We start from the raw sequence: 17,920 nt of genomic DNA on the forward strand, positions 1-17,920 counted from the left end.
TGTGAACCATTAGAGGCGCGACACTTATGGAGCTTGCTTCCAAGTGTTTTTCAAGAAGGAATTCAAGATTGTTTGCAATAGCAATCTTCAAGGTAAGTTTCTTGTTCTTATGAATTAGTTTTTCATAGGAAAGTTTTATAATATGATGAATGATAGTATGTTTCTATATGTAAAATACAAAGATCCTTATTATGTTGGATGTGCCCTAGTCAATTGAATTGTTTGACTGTTTTTCCGATTAGAGCATTGTAGTTGTAACCCTAATAACCCATCATGCCTTGGGCCCAATCCTTGGTGACTTTTCCATTCCTCAAATTACTTTCAACATTGGACCTACTGCCATTACCATTAAAGGAGAGCCCATATCGACAACTGCCTCACCTACTGATATATCCACTCCCTCATAAAAAAAGAGTGTGGCTTCTCTTCACGCCCTATATTATCAATTCCAACCTCACACCCCAAAAGTACCGAACACCAACCTCTCCCATGATAATGAGCATATCACAAGTCTTCTTCACACCTACAAAAAACAATATTTGATATACTTACTTCCCTACCCCCTACACGCATTCAAGATCCGCATACCGACCCTTCCTAATGCAGCCTCGGTCAACGTAAAACCCTACCACTATCTATACTACCAAAAATAGACTATGATGTCTTTAATCACTGATATTTTGAATGAGGGTATCATCAAACCAAGCCACAGTCCATTCTCGTCCCTACTATTACTGGTTCGCGAAAAAGATGGGACATGGCGTTTCTGTGTGGATTATCGTGCACTAAACGCCACCACAGTTAAGATTGATTTCCGATTCCCATCGTCGACAAATTACTTGATGAATTACATGGCACCAAGATCTTATCCAAAATCGACCTTCGTGCGTGGCTATCACCAAATCTGGGTGGATCATGAAGACACACACAAAACCACATTCAGAATCGTCGACGGACATTACGAGTTCGTCGTAATGCCCTTTGGGGTTTCCAATGCACCTTCTACCTTTCAGGCAACTATGAATGAGTTATTTCAGGACGTATTAAGGTGGTATGTTCTTGTCTTCTTCGATGATATCCTCATCTACAGTGCTTTAACCGATCACCATTACCACCACCTCAAGCATGTATTCCGAAAACTAACTCAAAACAAATTTCATGCAAAACCATCCAAGGGAACATTTGTTGTTCAAGCTGACCCAGAAAAGTTGGAAGAAATACAACATTGGCCATAGCCCACTAACTTCACTACATTTTGAGGATTCTTAGGTCTCATGGGATACTATCGACGTTCTGTTCAAGGGTACGCCACCATAGCAGCAGGTCTAACTTATATCCTTCGCAAATCAACATTTTTATGGATCCTCGAGGCCACTAAATCATTCAAAAACCTTTAGGTTGCTATGACCCACTTGTTCACTCTAACCCTTCCAGACTTCACAAATACCTTCGATATAACCAAACACATCCAACATAGCCATTAGGGCAGTGTTGTCTCAAAATGATTGACCCATTTCATTTTTTAGCAAACAGTTTTGCCTGTGGATTCTAGTCGCCTCAATATATGTTAGAGAGCTCTTTGTTATCACTGAAGCAGTCAAAAAATGGCGACAATATTTATTCTACAGAAATTTTCGGATCTTCACCGATCAAAAAAGACTTAAGCACCTCCTTTCTCAAGTTGTACAAACTTCCGAACAATACAAGTAGGCAACAAAATTCTTGGGTTACGATTTTGAGATCATCTACAAAACCGGTAAGGAAAACCTTGTTGTTGATGCCCTAAGTCGTGTCGACCTTCCGCAACTACTTGTTGTGTCTGTCATAAAGCCCGCCTGGTTAACAATGTTACGTGAATTCTATGCTACATCAGGAGGTCAAGTGTTAGTTCAACAATTACTCAACAAAATAGCTATTTGCGACACTTTCTAGTTTCATGATGGATTACTCTATAACCAACAACGAACTATACATACCCCTAGGATCATCAGTCTGCCATCAACTGCTATGTGAGTATCACTCTACTCCCTTAGGGGGGACATTCAGTTATACTTTCCACCATGCGGCGCATCTCATCCACTTTTTTATGGACCAAACTCAAGTCCGATGTCACCAAGTTCATCCGTGACTGCCAAATTTGCCAACAAATCAAGTCACCAACCCATCGACCTTACGGGCTGCTTCAAGCACTTCCTATTCCATCCACGGTATGGAGTGACATATCCATGGATTTCATCACACACCTTCCACTCATACGGGAAAACAACGGTATGGGTAATCGTTGATCGTTTCTCAAAGTATGCTCATTTTATTTCTATCACGTCAAATTTTGGTGTAGTGACATTGGCTACCCTTTTCTTGAATAATATTTATCGTTTGCATGGGATACTGCAAAGCATTGTTTCATATCAATATCGGATATTTCTTAGCTAATTCTAGAAAGAACTCTTTAAGGAATTAGGAACACAACTACAATACTACATTGCGTACCATCCTCAGTCTGATGGAGAAACTGAGGTGGTCAACCAGTGCCTCCAAAACTATCTTAGATCATTTGCAAGGGATGAACCATGCACCTAGACCAAGTTATTGTACTTAGCATAGTTTTGGTACAAAACATCGCACCATAGTGCCATCAAGATGTCACCCTTTATGGAAGAACCGTAACAGACCTTAATAGATACAAAGGTGGAACATCCACCATAATTTCTATTGATGCAAATCTACAAGAACATCAACGACTTCGAAAGTCACTTACAGACAATCTTCAACGTTCACAACAACGGATGGCATCCTTGGCGAATTCCCATCATCTTGATAAAGAATTTGTTGTTGTAGATTTAGTCTACCTAAGTCTCAAAGAATACAGGAAAAAGACATTGTCCTCACGGGATACTAAAAAACTCAACATGCGGTTTTATGGACCTTTCAAAATTCTCAAAAGAATTGGCAAGGTTGCTTATCACCTTTATCTACCACCAGACATAAAAATTCACCTCGTCTTGTACATTTCATTGCTACGATAAGCTCACAGGCACCATACCCCTATCCCCTTACCTACCAGTGAACATGAGGCACACCTACCTCAGCCATTAGCTATCCTCAAACACAGAAAAGAAAACCAAGTCATTCAAGTGTTAGTAACCTAGGATAACAAGGACACAACTGAGGCCACCTGGGAAGTATACGAGGATTTTTGCATCCATTTTCCATATTTTTGCCTCAATGATAACTACACGTCATCTCTCGAGCACGAGCTGATTGCAAATGAAGGGGCAGTTGATACGAACCCACCTACAGATGAATCAAACCGAACAAACATTAGCCCAATCATAAGTACATCCAGTCCCAAACGAGTAGTAAGGAAGCCTGCTAGATTTTTGGATTAATGAAGAATCACATCAGAAGAACAACATAAGAAGTGGTCTCTAGTTGAATTAGTCTTTTCCATTTTAGTCTTAGGGGGTGTTTGGATAGGAAAAAAAGAGCTGTTTATTGCTTATTCCCACAATAAGCTAATTTAAGTGTTTGGATAAAATCCAGCTTATTAGGCTAAATAAGCTAATTTTAATAAGCATTCTCCCCATGCTTATTGCTTATTGCTTATTCCCACCACAAATAAGCTATAAACAATAAGCTAAAAATCTAATCCGAACACCCCCTTAGTTGCATCAATTTAGCCTCATGTTTAGCTGATTTCATAAGGTCCATGACCAACCTCTAGTTCCTAGGTTTTAGCAAACATATGCATATTTATTAGCTTGAGCTTGTAATCTATCGTTTGAAGGATATAAAAAAAAAACCCAAAAAAACTGCTCCAAATTTCTTGATTCTTCTTAGAGATTTGCCATCTCGAAACGGCATATATCAGGTGTTCTGAATGAATCAATCGCCATTGAAAAGTAAAAAAATATAAAATAAAATAAAAAAATAACCCGACGTGAAGTGAGTTCATTAGGGTTCACTACACATTCGGAAGATAGATTCGATTGGATTAGTGCATCATCAGATGAGATTCTCAAAGTGAAATGATTGTTTAACAAATGTAAACTCGAATCAACGATTCTATGGACGAGTATGTCGTTTTATTATATGCCTCAAGGTTAGATGGAAGTTATGGATAGAAATTGGGTTGATTTGTATTGTTGGACTACAAATGGAAGTACCGTATTAGTAGAGATCGAGATTACTGGAAGTTAATACATAGTGTTTTACATGAGTTTTGGTGGGAAAATATGATTCCAGCTAGAGGCTTTGATGATGGGAAATGAAGAGGAAGCTAAGAAATATAAAACAACATAAAATTAACGGGATTGGTGATTCATAAGAGCTTGAAGTTTCAAGGAATGTTAAATTTATGTAACAATGCATTAGCTTGGTATTTATTATTTATAATAAACTTATATTCGTTTCTATTATTTCTTGAAATTGTTTTTATACATGATGAATTTTGATGTTGGACTTTGACCATAAATGGACATGGGAGTGAGTGGTGATTGAGCTATTGAGTGTTTTTGGGAATGATTGGAGCAAAAGATGAATATCATTGACCAATAATTTTGCTTTTAACCGAAAAATTAGAGTGTATTTGGTCGTGCAATTTTTTTTTTTTTTTTAAGTTTTGAGAAAAAAAAGAGGTTTACAAGTTTTTCTTCTGGAAAGAATTAGAAAAATATGTTGGTTAACAGGAGGTGTTTGGTCGTCCACAACTAATAAATTTTTTTTCCCCTGAATTGGGTCGTTGTAAATCTAATCGAATAAACTCATGTATTTGTCTCAACATCTAAAATATGACATCGATAGAAGAAGGATTTATAAAATGGTGTCGTCGTAGATGTGGGTCATTGGATTAGGCCCATTACTTAAAAAAAATCAGTTTGTTCTTTAGTTATTCTTTGAAAGATAGTATTCATAACAAATCAAAATAACATTTATAGTATTCATAACAAATCAAAATAACATTTATAGTATTCAATAAAAATCTATTTTATTATAAGTTGTTAGGATTATTGAAAACAGTGTTACTGGATATTTAGATATATTTTTGTATATAATTATTTTAAACTTTTATAAATAGAAAATAAAGTTAGCTTAACTTCCTAATGAACACAACTGAAATGGTTTGTTTGTTTGCACTTCCTAATGAACACAACTGAAATGGTTTGTTTGTTTGCACAGACGAGAGATAATAATAATAATAAAAAATAAAAAAAATAAAAAAAAACCTTTTATAGGCCTTATGTACCCAACTTTTATAATATTTATTCTTGTATGAGCCATCATGCCTCATCATTATGTGCCAAGTAACCAGATCTCTGGAATCTATATGTAGGTTGAAATGTATCTAACAACACAACCATATCGTTAAGGTATATTCGGTTGGAGTTTTGTTTTGTATAAAATTGTAAAAATGTTAGAATTAGGAAAAAGGTGAAAGTCGATGACAATGTAAAAGTTTTCTCAATGCAAAGGATTTGATTGTCAGGTTTTTTGTTTGGATTCTTTGCACACCAGAGGTTCATGACTATGTTGTAGGCTTTTAACTTGGTGTCTTTGTATTTTCTTTTTGGACATAATAGATTGTATTGAAGTGGTTGCTTAAGAAAATTTGTCCCACATATTTGCAATCCTGGCTAATAATAAATAGAGTTAAAAATCAAATACAAAATCATTAGAAAATTATCTTTTAAATATTTTTTTAAAAGTGATATACGTATAATGATTGACTACATTTTAACTTGTTGAATAAATTTATATAACTTATATAAAAATAAATATGACAATATAAAATGGTTTTAATATTAACATCAACGATGATGATGATGACAATGTCTAATAATAATAATAATAATAATAATAATAATAATAATAACATTAAATGTGTCAATGTCTAAAAATATAATCATAACAATAAACACTTATAGAATTTTATACGATGTTTTTTATGAGAACCCAATTGAAAAGGGATTTTCAGGATTTTCATGCTAAGATTTCTAATGTCCCATTTTCATGCTATGATTTGTAATGTCCCGTTTTCATGTTAGGATTTTCATGTTAAGATTTGTAATGTCATGTTTTAATATATAAATACCATAATTATAATACGTTTCAATTATAGTCAAAGAATTAAGATAAGTTTTAAGTTAGCCTTTTGAACAAAGATAATGCTTCTTTGAAGATTTGATAATTAAAGAACAAATATTTTCTTTTATAACAATTTATTATTTTATTATTATTATTATTATTTTTTGGGACGTCTTCTTTATAACATTTTAATTTATGAAAACTATCATATATAACATTTTATTTTGTACAAAGGCCTTTTTTTTCAAGATTTCGAACATAGAGCAGAAAATAAAATAAAAACATTTTTTATAATAACATTCTACTTTCTAAAAACTGTCATTTACAAATATCTACATTCTAAAATGTGTTTTAAGATTTCAAACATGAAACAAAAAATAAAATAAAACATTTCCTTATATATATTATTCTATGGAAACTGTCATTTATGTATTGAAAAAGTAAATAGACATATTTTCTAATTTTGTCATAATAAGCTTACAAATAAGGCATCTAATTTTGTATTTAAAGAAATGGTTGGAAATTTATGATTCAACCAATTTATTTAATATATGTTATTACTTTTTATTATTGAGTTATTTAGTTATTTATTATTTCGTTTGTATTTATTTCAAAATTTTAGTTTAAAAAATATTTAATATTTAAACAAGTATATTTAACTTCTGTTTTAATCAACATTTGTAGCACACAGGTCTCACACCTAGTTTAGCAATAAAGAAAGGTAATATGTTCATCCAAAACCAAATTTCTCTATATTATCTATATAGTTGTGGAGATAAAATGAAGTGCTTTTGTTTGATTTTTTATTTATATAATTTGAGACTTTATAGTGACAGTTTTAGAGATAAAATAAAGTGCATTTGTTTGATATTTTTATTTATATAACTTGAGACTTTATGGTGAACAACATAAATTAAAAAATCACTTTTACTTTTAGCAATAAACAAAACTAATACATTAATAAAATGAGTTATATAATGATTAAGTTAAGATACTAATAACTAATCAATGGCTAAGTTCAAATGTACATGACATTTATTGTGCGGACATATGTAGACAATGTTATTCTATGAGAATGACAAAGTTAATATGTTGTTTAGTAATGTTAATATCCTTAGTATCATAAAATTATTGTCATTATCATGCATTTTCACTAATTAAATCATCTATAAGGGTAGCATGGACTTTTTTATATTATTCTCATTCTATGATAACATATTCTTGATACTCGTATTTTATATACATTCTGACATAATAAGAATAAAAAAAACAAGTCCATATTACCCTTATAGATGATTTAATTAGTGGAAATTTGTGAAAATAACAATAGTTATGTGAGATTGAATATAGTCACAATACCAAATAACTTATTATCTTAGTTATTTTTACAGAATAGCACAATCCACACACGTCCGCACAATACTTGTTGAGAACATATGAACCTAGCTTATTATTTGAAATCCTTATTAGCGAAGCCAATTAATTCGTAATATTAGAGAACAATTCAAAACAATCAAATTTCATTTTATTCAAAAACTTTTTTAATATGAGTTTTGATAAAACCCTACATACAAAGATGAAGAAGATGCAAATTGTATGAATAAAATAAACTTTTTTATAAAATTTTCGTTAGGATTGAAGAGTCTTCGAGAACTCAAGAACTTGAAAATAATCATAAATGTAAGAATCACGTTGACTCTTTTTTTTCTACGAACATGGTGGAAAGTGATAGATTAAAGAATTCCACCAAGTCTAAAAATAAAGGGAAGTACAATGGTAGAGATGATAATCTTCCAAAAAAAATTCAAAACTAGTATGTTGGAAGTGTGAGAAACCTGGTCATTTCAAGAAGGATTGTGGTGTTCGTAAAGTGAAAAGAGATGTTGGTCCAAGTCGGTCTAAGGATCCAAAAAAGAAACAATGTTAGAATTCTGGTTTAGTACAAAAATTTTATTATGTTCAAAATTATGTTTCTATAAATCTGTGGCATTTTATGTGAATGAGAATTTTGTCCTTACCCGACCCAACCCATTGGGTTGTTAAAAATAACAATAGTTATCACTAAACCATTGTTTGATTTCTTTTATGGCATGTTGGTGTCAAAGAAGAAATGTACAATGTATATCACCAAATGGTTTAATAACAATATAATGATGCAAAAGAAGATGATAATGACTATCAAAGTATACTGTAAATTTCAACCGTTAACATTGTTGATTTTATTGAAGTCACTAAAAGGAGGATGTTTGGATAACTATTATGATTCAAATCAGTATATAAATTTATTCTATAACCAATAATTCTTGTAGTTTGATTGTTTGGATGGTTTATTTTCTTTTTTTAATCGTGTAAGTTTATACATTTAAACTAATTGCCTCAAGAAATAATTTTCTGAAAAATTATTCGCACTCGTGGCTTGACGCGGGTAAACGGCTAGTGATATATATATATATATATATATATATATATATATATATATATATATATATATATATATATATATATATTAAAATTATTCTACCTTAGGAACAGTAAAAATGATGGTTTTTTGGCAACTTTGGTTCACATATTTGATGAATATCTAAATTGGTCCCATTCTTTATTGAAATTGTAGATTGGTACTTAATATGTTCCTATTGGTTGAATATTTTGAGATTCTGATTTTTTTTTTCAAAATCTATCATATCTACGTGTTATGTTCTTACATACTAAAACTCTTTTTCTTCCACGTTACCTTCACCGATTTCGTCACCAACTAATCTCTTTTGCTTCTCTCCACCGCCTCATGTACTACTCATTTATCTCTTCCGATCGATTTCATCGTTTCGTCATAGAAGGTCATCACTTCGTCTCAAAGATCATTCCTCACCACCGGTTGCTTCCCTCTCCTTCTACGTCCCTGCATCTCCTTCTTCCATCATTCTGCTTTCCGTCTTCCATTCAACCTCCACCAACTGATGTTTTATACATAAGTAGCCTACTTCCCTCCTTCGCTTCCTCACTGTCTTCTCTATCACTCAGTCGATTTGATTTTAATGCTCGAGTTCGTGTCTCATTACACCGTGGTTTTTGATCAAAAACGGGATCATAATGTTTTTTACTCGATTGAGTTGCTCAAGCGACAAAGGGTTGATTTTCAGATGGATCACTACTGTATGATAAACTACTTCAAGGATTGCGTATCTCACATGTGTATTGTCTGTATCGAGACAACCAGAAGAAGTAAACGAAACGACATGGCGACTTCTGTGACCCAATCGGGTATATTAGCATTTAAGTTTATTTTTTCGACATAAAACACCATCTTTTTTTTGACTTTGTTCTGTAAATTTCTTTTGATATTGAATTAGGAGACAACTATTCATGTAACTGGGGTTATTTTTAGGAAACTTTCATGATGCATCCCGACAGCTCGATAGAATGCTTGAACCAGGTTTCTGAATTTTTTGTCTAAATCTTTTTATCCGAATTTAGACTTTTTTTTTAATTGACAAGTAACTCTACAAGAATCAGATAACCAATCACCAGTTTATTGGCTTAAAACGATGAGCCCATGTGAAGAATGAATCATTTCATGTAGGTTTCCCTAAAGCTGACCTAAAATCATTTCATGTAGGTTTCCCTACGAGTACATTTTATGGAACCCAATCAAAAACGGATTTCACAAATGGTTATCATTGAAGCATACATGTATGTTGTTGTTGTTGTTACCTGCTGCCAACAATTGAAAGTAAGCTGCTATTATTAGCCTTTAATTTTGGTTAAATACTACAAGTAGCAACTTTGTGTCCTCCTAATTTTAATATCTTCAATATCATTTGCAAATGTAATTATTTCAAGATAGCAATCGACAAATTGAATCATTAATGGTACATAATTCAGTTTTGTTGCTATATATTTGCTTGGCTCTTGGAAAGTAAGCATGAAACAACGTTAAAGTATATAACTGATGCATTGTTGGATTTTTTTTCATTTGACGAAAAAGTTTAACATGATCAGGTGGGTGTGATTTTTTTTTTACAAATACTACGACAATTTTTCGTAGAGGAGTGAAGGTAATCCATATTATTATATTTTAGGTTTAACTGTAGGTTAATTATTATTATATTGCTTCAAAAGTAATGTCAAACTCTTTACCCATAACTTCACTCACCTGATTCTCTTTGGAGACGAAATGAACTTTGGAATTCTTATATTTATTGTGATTTGAAAATTTGCAAATGGGAGAAAGTGAAAAAAAAAAAAAGATGTTCAAATTTCCGACAAAATATTAACTTATTTTAAGAAACTTATTAGAGCTAATTCTATTTTTCCTTTTCCACTACTTTAACATTTAGATTCATAATAGTTATGCTTTTCTAACTTGTTAGTTTTTAATAAAATGATGTATTTTATATGTACTTTATTAACCGATTTATAGTGAAAAAGACCATTGGAAATTCAAATTCCAAGGCAACCTACTACTGGCTATTGTAAATACATCCAACTACTTTTTAATATATAAAATTATAGATAAAATAAAACTACTTTTTACTTAATTTAGAGTTGAAAAATAATATATTTTTAAATTCTGTAAATAAATATAATTTTACCATGTTATAAAATACTCATATACCTGAAATGAAATTTCCCTTTTCGATTGGGCATTGTACAGCCAGAAGCCAACGAGAAGCAACAAACAGAGAAGCTAATTTAAAAAGAAAATCTCACATCCATCCATCTGTATTGGATTCTAATATCATGTGTGACAACCCGATATTTCGACTCTATGTAATGACCTAAAAAGTCAAGTACTGTAACTACTTTTGAAATAATGAAATTAACTTCGAAAATAAAATGTGCAAAAGTCTCTATAGGGATATCTATTATGCTAGATAATGTGTCAATGTTTATAGAAATACTAAGAACACTAAAATCCGAGTTATAACGAAGAAGTTATGACCATTCTAAGATTTCCGACAAAACCGGCAACACCGATTAAACGAAAAATGCGAAGTTTCAATACAATAGTTTTTAGCCTTAAGTATCTAAATGAAAGTTGTAGATAACATTAAACCGTGAGCGTACACAAAAAGAACGTCCAAATCTGACTTCGTATGAGGAAGTTATGATTTTTCCAAGATCCGGATATAGCAGTAGACAACTAAAAACTCGAAATAGAGCTCGAGAGACTTTTGACCGAAACAACCTAAATGAGAATCGAAGGTCTCAACAATAGTAGCACAACGGTGAAAAGTCTGACGAAAACAGACATCGGATGAAGAAGTTATAGATTTTTAACAGACTTTTCGTGTCCCGACCCGTTAAAAATAAATTCAAAATTAGCCGATGAAGTCTTAACGATAGTTGTAGAGCATATTTTCAGATATGCGTGCATATAAAGAGCGTCGAAAACGGAGCTCGTATGCGAAAGTTACGAATTTTACAAGTTCGGGGTATAAAATCTGAGGCTGTCAGGTCTGCCACGACGTGGCACAGTTTGCCGCGACCCGGCAAGTGACTGAGGGCGTCCAATCAACGGAGTAGATAAGATTTGACCACCACAACATGGCCAACCCTTTTCCATGACGTGGGACCCAAAAATGAGCCCTATAAATAGAACTCTTGGGGTGCCGGGTTTAGGTGCTCCATTCTTCTATCTCTCATGCCGAAACTCTGCGGTTAAGCCCCCGAAGCCCTCCTGAAGCCCGGTTTTCACACTCAAGTTCCGAAGGAAGATTCTACACTCCCAAAATTCCCGAGATTCCCAAGAACGCCGAGAAAATCAACTCTTCCAAGTCGAAGTTCTACTCGATTATCATCTCGTTTTCTCCAATCAATCAAGTGAGTTCGTACCCCTATAAACTACACTTTCAAATGCTTTATCAATGCTTTTTATACACTTTTAAGGGGGGGGGGGGGGAATACAAGTAAACACACGGTTATTATCGTGTGTAACATAAAGTTTCACTATATACTCTTTTATCAAGTGAATCATATGTGATTCATAACTAATACATAGGAACTTTCGTATGCTATATATATTCACGATAACATCTTGTCATTTGGAAATAAAACATGTTATATATATATATATATATATATATATATATATATATATATATATATATATATATATATATATATATGCGAATCAAACCCTTTATTTATACTTTAAGTATATGTGATCATTTATGCCTCTTTAAATGTTATACTTTACATAACAAGTGAACATTACACTAGGATTTACTATAAGAACGAAACACACACTTTGAAAAACTATAATAGGTATAGTTTACGAGGAAATCATGAACATTTACATCCTAGAAACACTATATCAAAGAGATACTTTCATATACGAGAACAAATGGACATTTTCATACGTAAATCTGTTTTATACTAAGTTTTGTGAGACATTTCACGTACTTTCGAGTATGCATTTTAAGTCATGTATATATACCATGATCCCTTGTACGGGGAGCGTGATACTTGTGTATAGATCTATACGGGATTGACAATCCTGCACCTAAGCTGTTAGCTACAGCTAGGCCGGCAGGCCTGGGGTGACAAACGTCATAACATTCCAACGCCTGAAGAACGTTGTTACAGGCAGTCTGGGTCATTAGTATGGTTATAAAACTCACATGGAGTATTAAGAACTCATTGATTTACAGGGTTATCAAATGCCTTAGTGATTTTATACTTACACAAATCTACTACTCTAGGCATGAAAAACACGATTGCATTTTGGTTTTGGAACTTTTAAACTACCATACACTTATGAACAGATATTGGATTTCCTAAAAGCAAACCTTCAAAACAGTCGAGTCTTTGTAGAAGACTACTTTTATACTAGTAGGAAATATTGGATTTTCTAGGAGTTTTTCGAACATCTACAAACAAATTTCATTTGATTTTATTCAAACAGTTACATTAAATATGTAACGCCCGTGTTTCTGGGCTTGCCATTTATAGCAATGTAATAGTCTAGGTTAACCTTTCTAACCCCAATTTGAAATAATAAAAATGTATTATTTGTGAATTATGTGAATTATGTGATTTATGTGTGTGTTCTTAATTATTATAATTTAATGAATTAAGAATAAAATAAGTGTCACAATTAAAGTGTGAGATAAGCCCGATATCTTTGCATAAAGTTGTAGTGGTTGAAACAAGGATTCCGGAGATATAAGGAATGCCAAAATCCGAGTTATAACGAAGAAGTTATGACCTGTCGAAGTTTCGCAACAGAACCGGCACGACGCCGAGTGACGTAAAATATGAATTTAAGATAGAGCGATATTTAGCCTTAGCGATCTAAACGAAAGCCGTAGAGTTCGTTAAACCGAGAGCGTGCATAAAAGGAACGCCCAAATCTGACTTCGTATGAGGAAGTTATAATTTTTCTAAGTTTCGGCTTAGCAGTATGCAGCCCGAATACTCGATTTGAGATTGAGCGGTTTTTAGCCGAAACAATCTAAATGAGACTCGAAGATCTCGTTGTTAGTAGCGAAACGATGAAAAGTTAGGCGAGAACGGACGTCAGACGAAGAAGTTATGAATTTATAACGAAGTTTTTCTGTCCCGACCTTCTAAAAATAATTAATAAAAATAAAATCAAAATTAGCTGACGGAGTCTAAACGAAAGTTGTAGAACGTAGTCTCACCTTCGCGTGGATATAAAGAACGTCGAAAACGGAGTTCGTATGAAGGAGATATGAATTTTTGAAGTTTAATAAATATTTAATATTTATTTTTAATTAAACCTCTGATATTATCCGAAGAGGAGTCAGCCGGTCTATCTGAAGTACACCCCGCGTACAGCGAAGGATGACGAAGTCAGCACTCGAGTACCTCCGATGACGCAAGCGCTTACGAACCGAGGCGTACGCCCCACGTAGCCTCGTACGGGCGCGTACGTGCGAGGGTTCAGCCTATAAAAAGGGATCCGAAGGCAGCTGAGTTTCTTTTGCAAATTCCATCCTTCTCTCTAGTCTTTTGCCTCGTTTTGCGTGCCGTTTGTACCCCGAAGCCCCGGTAATATTCCCGAGCCCCGAAGCGAGATCCGAAGCCCCGAGAATCCCGAAGAGCGTTATTCCCGAGCCAAAGCCCTGCCCGCGAGGAGCCCGGTTTTTGGTGAAGATCTTCCAGATCTATCGAAGTATACTACTTCTATAAGCCGTAGTGCTGTCGGATCATCTTCTGATCAAGTGAGTGTATAGTCCCTTTTCAATACGCGATATTATACAAGTAATTTTTAAATGTATTTAAGAATACGGGATGTGAGTGTGTAGTTATTTTCTTTCCAACGCAATATTATGAAGTAGTAAATATAAAATACGTGCTACGTGTAAATATTTTGTGGCTATATATGTGAATGTATATTCATTCTTTTCTACCTCATAGATCTGATATATTCTCTATGAAATACGTGTTATGTGTGTATGCCTCATCTGTTATGTGGAATATGTATTGATTAAAGCATGCTATACAGGTTTTTAAACAGTGTATAAAAATGTATATTTTTATCTACTAATATGTTAGGTAGAAATGGGTAGATAATTGGTGTGTAATAAACAGATGAGAGGCCTCGGTGTTATTGGTGTTATTTTAGTCATTCAGCAGAGTATGGATGACGACCACGAACTATTCTAGACTGTCCTGTGGAACACTAGCAGGCTCATTACCTGTAGGTGTTGTGAACGACGTGTTCACCGGTGTACTTTTTCCCCTTATGGTTGCCTTTAGGACACTTATTGTTGAGGAAACCCATCTGCAGTAATGTCCGTCCCGATGAAAATCCTGAAATAAGTTCCTTATAATAGACGTTATTTTTAGGAACGTAAGGTGAGGATAACGGGATTGAGTAATCGGGTTTATTGTTGATTGTTGTAATTAAATATAATTATTGTGGGTTTGAAAACCCTATATGCTCACCAGGCTCCCAAGCTTGACCCACTCAGTTGATTTGTATTACAGGAAGTGGCGCAAGAGCTTAAGATGAGCGAATCATCAAGTTGTTTTGTTTACAAGTCTGTATATGTATATATTTGTTGAACGACTTGTAATGTTATCGTTTATGTTTTATGATCTGTATCGGAACATGACATCCCGACTTTTGATTATGAAATGAAATCATATTTCTTTATGAAATGTTTTGATAAATATCTATTTTATCATGTCTTGTTTTTGGGAACAAATTCCGCATCTCTTTTAAAATCAAACGAATTTACTCTGAAAATGTTTAAAAATCATAAATGAAATCGGTCTTTTCTGGCCGAGATTTTGGAGATGTCACAGTTGGTATCAGAGCATTAGTTTAAGCGAACTAGGAATTTGTAGGATTTCTAGACTTAAATTAAGATGCTAAGTGGAGATTGGGAGATGTGTGTCTGATAAATTTAGACACGAGCACTAATTTATTTTAGGAGAGTTGCCTAAAATGATTTTATGTGCTAAATGTTATATGTTGCCATACATGATATTAATTGTTCGGATCTACGGTTTGTTGCCAACCGGATCTGAAGGTTTATGTGTTTAGGATTCTAAGCGTATGTATACGATATTAGAACTAGCATGTAATCGTTTGGAGTAATAAGGTGAAATTATTCGGTGTGTAGATAAAAAAAATGGTGAGAACAAGAAGCGGAGTTGGAAATGCTGATGAAAACAGGAATCAACCGCCTATAATTCAACAAGTACCTGTCGTAGCTGATGCACCTGAGCCGATAACAATGGCTGGTGTACAAATGATGATTCAAATGATGTTGGATCGTCAGATGGAAGAAACAAGACGCTTGCTTAGGCAAAATCGTGAAGAACCATCAATTCAAGCGGAAGAGCCCGAGGAGAATGGAGGGCAGTCTGAAGGAGAAAACTTTAGTGGAATCATTGGTCAAGACGAACAACCAGTGATTAGACGCAATAACCAATATGGAGGAAATGATGGTCGTGGGTGCAAGTATAAGGATTTCATGGCATCCAAACCACCATGTCTATCCGGAAGCCCGACGCCGGTACAAGTTATGGACTGGGTCTCCGAAATGGAGACTATGTTTTAAAGTTGCGAATGCAGCAACAGGCAGAAGACCGCTCTTGCGATCCCTCTGCTAAAATCTAGCGTGTTGAGTTGGTGGAAGCTATTAGCTGACTCTATGCCCAAGGGAGAAGCAAGCAAAATGTCTTGGGAAGACTTTGTGGAACAACTAAAACTGCAATACTGCTCCGAGCAGGACCTTCTAGAAATCAGTAATGAGTTTCAGAATTTGAAGAAAGGGAAATTGAGCGTTACTGAATACGCTGCAAGTTTCACAGAAAAGATGAAGTTTATCCCATATTTGGTGCCTACAGAACTCTCTAAGGTCAACAAGTTTTCCCTTGGACTACCAGCGGACTATGGTCCAATGGTTAAGCAAGCAACCACATTGAAAGCCGCCATCTGGGCTGCTAGAAATGTTGAGACCCAGATCAGGGAAAAGGGTCTAGAAAGGTCAGAGGTTGGTGAGAAGAGGAAAATCGATGGATTTTCAGGGTCGAGCAAGAAAAGTAAATTCTCGAAGTCTAGTTCGAAGGGAAGTGGAGGAAAGGTAGAGGCGAAATGGTGCGACAAGTGCAAGAAGAAGTATCATGGGAAGTGTGGCGGGGAAACCACATGCTTCAAATGTGGAAAGCTAGGGCATTATGCCAATGACTGCACCTTCACCAAGAATGTTTGTTATGGTTGTGGTGAGGAGGGGCACATCTCAAGGGATTGTCCGAAAAAGAAGGAAGCGGAAAGACCCAACATTCCGCCAAAGCCAAAGGCGGGAGCATTCCAGATGACACTGGAAGCTGCTAAAGATGAAGCTGATGTCGCTTCAGGTACCTTTCTCATTAACAAATTGCCTGTCCAAATTTTATTTGATTCTGGAGCCAACTACTCCTTTATATCGCATGAATTTGGTAGAAAACTAGCTTTGCCTGTTGATAGACTAGATAATGACTTATTAGTCGAAGTTGCTAGTGGCAAGTTTGTACCTGTTAGCCATCGTATGAAAAACATCTTAATTGATCTGAATGGGAATAAGTTCCACGAGGAATTATTGCCTATTGAACTTAACGGTTTCGACATCGTTTTGGGAATGGATTGGCTTAGCGCCAATGATGCCGAAATTTTATGCAAGAATAAAATAGTGAAAGTGAACCCGCCTGGGAAGGAATCGTTTATGGTGTACGGAGATAAACGCAGAGTAAATTCTGGAATCATTTCTCTAATGAAAGCCAAAAAATGTTTGACCAAGGGGTGTACATCATACTTAGCATTCATGGTCGATGCTAAGAAGGAAAAGAAGGTGATGCAAAATATTCCTGTTGTGTGTGATTATCCGGAAGTATTTCCCGAAGATCTTCCTGGATTACCACTCGATCGGCAAGTAGAATTTCGTATCGACTTGTTGCCCGGAACAACGCCAATTGCAAAAGCACCTTATCGATTAGCACCGACGGAGATGAAGGAGCTAATGATGCAACTTCAGGAGTTATTGGACAAAGGTTTCATAAGACCTAGTTCATCACCCTGGGGAGCTCCGGTGTTATTCGTAAAGAAGAAAGATGGAAGCATGAGGATGTGCATTGATTACCGAGAGCTGAATAAGGCAACAATAAAGAATAGATATCCGTTGCCGAGGATTGATGACCTATTTGATCAACTACAAGGTTCAAGTTATTTTTCAAAGATCGACCTAAGGTCAGGATATCATCAGCTGAAAGTAAGGGAGCAGGATATAGAGAAGACTGCATTCAGGACGCGATATGGACACTACGAGTTTTTGGTTATGTCGTTTGGACTAACCAATGCTCCAGCAGCATTCATTGATTT

General features: G+C 34.6%; 1 long non-coding RNA gene across 1 annotated transcript; it reads left to right on the top strand.

The window, feature by feature from the left end:
* The first annotated feature begins 8,816 nt into the window (after window positions 1–8,816).
* On the top strand, window positions 8,817–10,866 carry LOC145094810 (uncharacterized). The gene is made up of 3 exons (XR_013703581.1): window positions 8,817–9,345; window positions 9,435–9,517; window positions 9,701–10,866. It is a non-coding gene; the product is annotated as an uncharacterized LOC145094810 (long non-coding RNA).
* The last annotated feature ends 7,054 nt before the right edge of the window (window positions 10,867–17,920 follow it).

Source organism: Lactuca serriola, chromosome 3, assembly GCF_051521515.1.
Source record: "Lactuca serriola cultivar US96UC23 chromosome 3, Lser_US96UC23_V15, whole genome shotgun sequence".
Taxonomy (NCBI): domain Eukaryota; kingdom Viridiplantae; phylum Streptophyta; class Magnoliopsida; order Asterales; family Asteraceae; genus Lactuca; species Lactuca serriola.